The sequence below is a fragment of the Lipotes vexillifer genome, unplaced genomic scaffold (assembly GCF_000442215.2).
Source record: "Lipotes vexillifer unplaced genomic scaffold, Lipotes_vexillifer_v1.1 scaffold533, whole genome shotgun sequence".
NCBI lineage: Eukaryota > Metazoa > Chordata > Mammalia > Artiodactyla > Lipotidae > Lipotes > Lipotes vexillifer.
The window spans coordinates 215,776-222,822 of record NW_006773553.1 but is presented as its reverse complement, the minus strand read 5'-3'; the positions used below and the strand labels follow the sequence as shown (position 1 = coordinate 222,822).

General features: G+C 61.4%; 1 protein-coding gene across 1 annotated transcript in view; it reads left to right on the top strand.

The window, feature by feature from the left end:
- The window catches only part of KCNJ12 (potassium inwardly rectifying channel subfamily J member 12), a 34,656-nt gene that overhangs the window by 24,597 nt on the left and 3,012 nt on the right, over positions 1-7,047 (top strand). The window contains exon 2 of the mRNA XM_007448359.1: positions 1,786-1,907. The gene's annotated coding sequence lies outside the window, so the exon portion shown is untranslated. The remainder of the gene's footprint in view (positions 1-1,785; positions 1,908-7,047) is intronic.

Below are 7,047 nucleotides of genomic sequence, written 5' to 3'. Positions count from 1 at the left end.
CCCCCCCCCCCGCCCCCCAGGTTGAATTTCACAGGCACATCCTTGGGGAGGCCGGGCAGGAAAGGGAAGTGCCTCGCCCCTGGCTGACAGGACGGCCCTTGCTGGGAGGCTGAGGGACAGTCTCACTGTCACATCCAGTCACCCCTGTCACCTGCAGACCTTGCCCCTGCTCTGGCCTCCCCTGTCCAGGACTGTGACTGCCACCCAGGAAAGTGTTTGGTGAGCTTCAGAGAGTTGGGGGTCACGTCTCGTGGGCCATGGCCACTGCAGGGGCAGGGGGAGCGCTGGACGGGGTGTCAGATCCTGGGCTCTTGTCTCCAAGCTGCCACCCACTCTGTGGCTTTGTGACCTTGGGCAAGGCCCTTCTCTGATCTGAGCCTCCATTTCCTGCTGTGTAGAGTGGAGCTGGTTTTGCTTCCCTCCTAGGAGAAAGCCCCTTCCAGGAAGCAGGGAGTCAGAGGCTGAGAGGGCTTGGGGCAGGCGGGCTGAGTGACCACGGGAAGCGGGGAGGGCAGGTGCTCCCCTGCTTACCGGCCCCTTCCCTCCCCACGGCCCTATGACACCTCCTCTGCTCTTGGAGACCCGGCACGAGTGACCTCACCTCCCTCAGCCTCAGTTTCCCCGTCTGTCCCTCAGGGTGGGCTGCGCAGGTTGGAATGACTGAAGCCGAGAGCCCAGCACACAGGGCCGGGCACAGTGGGTGTCCAATCCAGGGCAAGGACAAGGTCAGTGACCCGGGAACAGGTCCTCGCCGTGGGGAGTCCACCTGCGCGATGGGGTCTGGGATGGAGCCTCCATTGGCTTTAGAAGGAAACGGCTGAGAGCGGCCGACGGCAGGGCCGCTGGCTGCCGCTCTAGGAGCAACGAGGGTGGGGAAGCAGGGCCTGAGGACTGGGCGTCTTGCGGTGGGAGCCTGGAGTGAAGACGGACCAGCCAGGCCACCGCGACCAGAGCGAGCGGAAGCCCTGAGCCGGGAAGTGACGCACCCAAGGCCACACAGCTCGTGAGGGGCGGAGCTGCGACTGGGCCCCAGGTCCGTGTGCTTCTGAACCCACTGCTGGCGCTGCCCCAGGAGGCTTGTGATGTGGCCCGACTCACAGCAGTTCCCTTACTCCCAGCCGGAAAATCCAGTGCCACGGTGGACTCCCGCCGGCGTCGGCTGCAAGAGGGTGACCTGCATGGACGCCGTGGCCGGGAGGGCAGAGGTGACGGGGCATCTCGGGCTGGCTCACCTCCGAGGCTCCGGAGCCCCTTCCCGCTGCTCTCTGCCCTGACCTCACAGCGCACTGCCATGGATGGCGGGGGCCGTCCGCCCACAGCGGGGCCTGTGGGGGGCGTGGGGAAGGCTCTGCAGGTGGCCAGGCGCACAGGCTGGGCCCCGAGGTCCTCTGTGGCCTGAGGAGAGTTCCCACAGTGCCCACGCCTCTGGAACGGGAACAGCAGTGGGTCCAACTTCTTGGGGCTGTCATGAGGCTTACCTGAGTTGACGTCCGTGAAGCAACTACCAAGTGTCTGGCATGCAGCGGGCACTCAGTAGCTACCAGCGGTCATTTTCTCTGGGGGCCCACCTTGTTCTGCCCTTCTCTGGTTCTGAAGGGTTGTTATGGACAGGCTCACGGGCTGTGAAGCTTTGGGGCATTGGGATGGGCTGGAGGCCCCCTCTACCTCCCCTGGGGTCCTGGGAGGGTCCGGGGGACAAAGCAAGCAGAAATGGGGGTTTGTGTGGAGGTTTATGACTGTTGAGCTCCCCCAAGGAGAGTGATAACTGTGCTCTGTTAACTTTAGGGTCTTCCAGCCGCTGAATCCTCTCCAGCTGGCGCCTGGGAAATGGCAGCCTCTGCTAGTGCAGCCTCGAAGACAGTCACTTGCCTGGTGAGCACCGTTACTTAGAAGATAGGATTCCAGAGGTAAGATTAAGGTCACGGATATGCGCCTGTCCACGCAGTCATGCTCATCTGTGCCTCCACCCACCCACTAGTCTCTGTGTCCACCTACCCGCGCACCCATCCACCCGCCTGTTCGACTTCTCATTCACCCATTTTCCATCCATTAGTTCCACACATCCCCCCATCCATCTAACTGTCCACCCACCCACCCAACCCAGCCAGCCATCTTTCCATCCATTCATCCCCCCAGCCATGCAGCCACCCACCTACCCATCCATCTATACATCTGTCCATCCACCCACCCAATCTATCCATCCACCCATCCATCCATCCATCCATCCACCCACCCATCCACCCACCCACCCATCCATCCATCCACTCAATCCATCCATCCATCCACTCATCCGTCCATTCACTCACCCGTCTGTCCGTCTGTCCATCCACCCATCCACTCGTCCATCCATCTATTCATCCACTCATCCATCCATTCACTCATCCGTCTGTCTGTCCATCCATCTACCCATCCATCCATCCATCCATCCATCCACTTGTCCGTCCATTCACTCACCCGTCCGTCCGTCTGTCCATCCATCCACCCACCCATCCATCCATCCATCCATCCACCCACCCACCCACCCACCCACCCATCCATCCATCCACTCGTCCATCCATCTATTCATCCATTCACTAATCCATTCGCCCAACTCATCTAAGCAGTTTTCACCCACCTAAACGAACCATGCCTCTAGTCACCCCCTATCCATCCATCCCCGGCCGTCAGCCCTGTTCATCCATCCACACGCTTGACCCCCCACCTGTACGTGTAACCGTCCCCTCATCCATCCCTCTGTTCAGCAGCTTATTCCCTCGTCTTTGTCTGAACACTGAGCATTTCCTGGGTGCCCCCGCTGTGCCAGGCCTGCACCAGCCTCTCTGGACCTCTGAGGTTGACCCGAGATGGGGCCCAGGCAAGGCCAACTCTCACACAAGGTGGAAAGTAGCTTCTGGTCCTGACAGGAGAAGCCCAGGGCCAGAGAATATGTAAAAGGGCTTCGTGAAAGCGGTGGGCTTCTGCTGATTCCTGACTGATGGGGGGATTTCCAGCATTCCCATTGGCTGTGATTGGGAGGTTGGACCACAGGGGGCAAGGCTTGCCACAGGAAAACCCTCAGGAGCCTGTTGCTGTGTAGATAGGAATGGCCTGGACGGCAGGTGTCTGTGCGCAGACAGCTTCGATCATTCAGGGGCTAAAGTACACAGGACCTGGGAAGGGAGTGGGTCTGGGGGCTAAAGGACAGGGAGGAGGCCAGGCTTGTGGCTGGGCTAACTGGGGAAATGGTTGGACTGCCCGGTGACCCCATGAGGGGGACGAGTGGAGGGAAGGCGGGGAAGCTTTGGAGGAGCGGGGGAGCACGTTGGCCACGTGGCCTTTGAGGGGGCCCCAGGAGCTGATGGGCCTTGGGAGGCCGAGTAGAGCAGGTGCCCTGAGTATGCCCGTCGTGGTAGGCAGCTGCTCCTGGGGCACTAACTCCCTGGCATGCCAGTGCACGGGCAGAGCAAGCTTTCGGGTGGAAAGACTGGTGTTGGTGGTTGGAAGCTGGGCAGGTGGGCCTCGAAGTGGTGAGGGCCCGGGGACAGCCAAGCACCGGCCATTCCCATGCCCAGCACAACGCGACACGTCTCTCCTCCGGCCTCACAGGGGCCTGGCAGGGGCCTGGCCCAGAAGGCCTGCACGGTGTTGACCCCAAACGTTTGCAGGCCACGGGTGACCGAGGCCGGCTGAATGTTTTGGGGAGGGGGAGGGAATGTGTCTGGGAAAGGTGGGCGGGCACAGGAGACGGCGGTTGTCTCCCCAGAGTGTGAGAACAGAAGTGTCGGCCCTCTAACCCTCCACCTCCTGTCCAGACCAGCTCTTGGCTCTCCTCAGCCAGCCTCAACCTCCTCACTGGACCTTGGGGTGCCAGCCTGTTCTCCCCTCCCCACCAGGAGTGCCCCCCCCCCCACCTCTGCGCCCCAGTCCTTGGAGCCTGCCGCCCCTGAGCTGCCCCGTCTCACTGCAGTGCACCCTCCAGGCCTGGCCCATGCCTCTCACTTCCTGTGTGACTGAGCAAGGGCGCCCTTCTTGGAGCCTCCGTCTTCCCACCTGCAGATGAAGGATTGGATTTTGCAAGCTCTTGTGCTAAGTCTGATGGGTAGTAACTGGATAAGGATGCTGAGGCCACCGCAGGGTGCAGTGAGAAAACGCTCTGTGACGGATTAGTATGTCTGCCTTGGGCATGGGCTCGGGGGGAGGTGTATGTGGCTGCACGCTGGCTTTCCCTGAAGCAAGTGATTTTTAAGGATTCTTCCGAGAGACCATGGACTTGGAAGGACTTGACCATGAGGTAGTGAGTGCCCTGTCCCTGGATGTTCCAAGCAGGGCCTGAATGGCCATAGATCAGGAGTGCTGGTGAGGGTCTTACCTCTGCTTTCATGTGCTCAGATTGGGGTTATTTGTGTCTTATCACCATGTGGCATTGCAGGGACCCTGAGGACCGAGGCTTGGAACACAGTGTCATGTCCACAGTCTGCCCTTGGGGCCTAGGGGAATGGGGGGGTTGAGTTCTCTCCTACCCCCCCAGACTAGGAGCTCACTCCTGAAAGGCTGTGTGACCCTGGGTAAGTGACTCAAGCTTTCTGACCTTCAGTTTCCTCATCCAGAAAGTCATAATAAGGGATTACGTGAGGTACTCGAGCTCTTAGCGCCTGGCAGGTAGTAAGCACTTGATTACTCTGCTCGTCCCTGTGAAGGGGTCCTGCCGCCTGGGAGGCCTCCCGAGGGAGGGGGACGCTGAGCTCCTCCTCGGTGCCCCCTCCATTGATCCGACTAGTCCGCGCTTTCTTGGCCTTGTCCTGGCCTCCTCCGGACGTTGCTGAAACCTGAGGCCCAGAGCCTCGGGGGACCTGGCATGGGGTGTCCCGCTCCATCCGGGGGCACTTCGCGATGACTCTTGGCCCTCGGGTCATGTGTTAGCTGCCTCCCTAAAAGCTCCCAGCTCAGGTCCTGCTGGTGCGCCAAGCCTGCCGGGTGCCGGGAGGCTGTGTGCACAAGCGCTGTGGTCGGCGGGCCCTGGAGACGCCGGGCTCGGGACAGCTCCCCCTCCCCTCGGGGTCTCTGGGTCCAGCCTGCTGGGCCTGCCTCACTCCCAGTCTCCAGTGCTGAAATCGCCTAGGCTGGCTCAGGGAGGGGACCCTAGTGCCTCTCTCCCCTTTCCCTCCCAGCGATGCCTGGGACCCCCACTGGCCAACCTGGGCGTCCGACCAACGTAGTCTTAATTATTGTCTTTACCATCTATCTCATCCTGGCCCACAAGGTGTTTTGTGACCTGGGACGAGTCTCAGCCTCAGTTTTCCCATCTATAAAACGGGGGAGCCGGCCTCCTTGCTTGCTAAAGCCTCTTCCAGCAAAGCAAATCTAATTTCCTTTCTGTCTGATCTGTGTGCACCCGTTGAACAGGAGCCATACGGGGCCGCACGTTGCTGGTTGAGAATCTTGTCCCTCACTTATTTTTCTTTCTTCCTTTCTTTTTTTTTTCGGTCACACTACACGGCTTGCGGGATCTTAGTTCCCCGATGAGGGATCACACCCGGGCCCCCTGCAGTGGACGTGCAGAGCCCTAACCACTGCGCCACCAGGGAAGTCCCCCACGTTTCTTAAACCGAGTCCTTAAAGACCACAGAGCCCTGTAACCATCTTGCCTTGGGTGTGCGGAGGGTCGCTGGACGTTTGGCAAGTTTGTGGTGCCGGGGCTGCTACTGTGGGTCCTCTTCTCGGCCTTTCTCTGTGGCGGTGTGTTCACCAAGCGCCCGCGAGGTACTCCCCCCACCCTTGGCATCTCATGCACGCATACGTATGCACACACGTGTGCACACAGAGCCGCCCGCTGTGTCTCTGCTCCTTGGCTTCAGGGGACTCTGCACAGGTGACTTTGCTCCGAGTACCAGTTTCCAGCTCTGAGAAGTGGGGGAGTGGCTGCGAATGTGACCTGTTGATTTTCGCTGTGGCTTTAGGAGGAAGACCAGTAGAAGAGAGGTTCCCAGGACTGTGCAGCACAGTCTGGGTGCGGCCCAGGCGCCCAGCCCAGGCAGAGATCCCAGTGGTCACTGTGACACGCCCACCTGTCTGCGAGCTGGCCAGGTGGGGGGCTGCCCAGCTGCTGGGAGCAGTGTGCCAGGCTGGGCTCCTCTGGCCTTCGACTCTTGCGATTCTGTCCCCCGCAGGCCTCGAGCTGCTCAGAGCCCCACCTGGGGCAGCCATGACCGGCTGGACGTCCCTCAAGGCCTCCCGGCCACACAGACCTGCCCCTGGTGATCCGGTGGCCTGCTGCTGGCATCGGCGTGCCCCAGACCTGGCCACCTCCCCCTGGAAGGCCCAGGAGTCTAGGGCTGAGCTGTCTCCCTGGCACAGTCCACGCGGTTCCCACCACCACTGGCTCCTGGACCAGGCAGGAGCCGTGTCCACCACTGTGGCCTGAGGCCTCAGCTCCTCAGACCCGGGGTGAGGCTGTCAGCTGGAGCAGCCGTGGGGGAAGGATGGCAGCCTGAGCAGAGGCCGCCGCAGAGCCTGGGGTCCCCACGGTGGGAGGCCTTGTGTTAGACAGAAGTGGTTCTGCGCCCGCCCAGCTCTCCTGCCTAGTGGCTGTGTGGCTTTGAGGAAGTCACTTGGCCTCTCTGAGCCGCCATCCAGAGCGTAGAAGTCGCCACGGTAGCTATTACCTCCTTGGGCTTCCGAGCGGGTGACACAGGAGCGTTTGCTGACAGGTCTGGCCTGCTGTCCCTGTGGATGGATGAGCTGGTCCGGGCAGCAGAGAGCGCCCTGCACCTGCCAGACCTGGGGATCCAGTGGCTCCAGCGACCGGGCAGGCCCTGGGAGGGGTCTGCAGCCTGGCTGGCCATGTGTGTTTGGAACAGAGGTCAGAGGTCACCCCGTCCCACAGACCAGGGCTGGGTCGCAGTGCTGCCGCCTCCTCTCTCCTGGCCTGGCCGCCCTGGACCTTCTCTAGGGCCTCAGTGTCTCATCACACGTGAGCACCCCGAGGCTCAGCTAGCTCTGACCTCATTGGGCGACTGGTGGGGGTCAGGGGCGTGGGGCCCATCCGTAGGGGGCGCAGGTCCCCCCCCC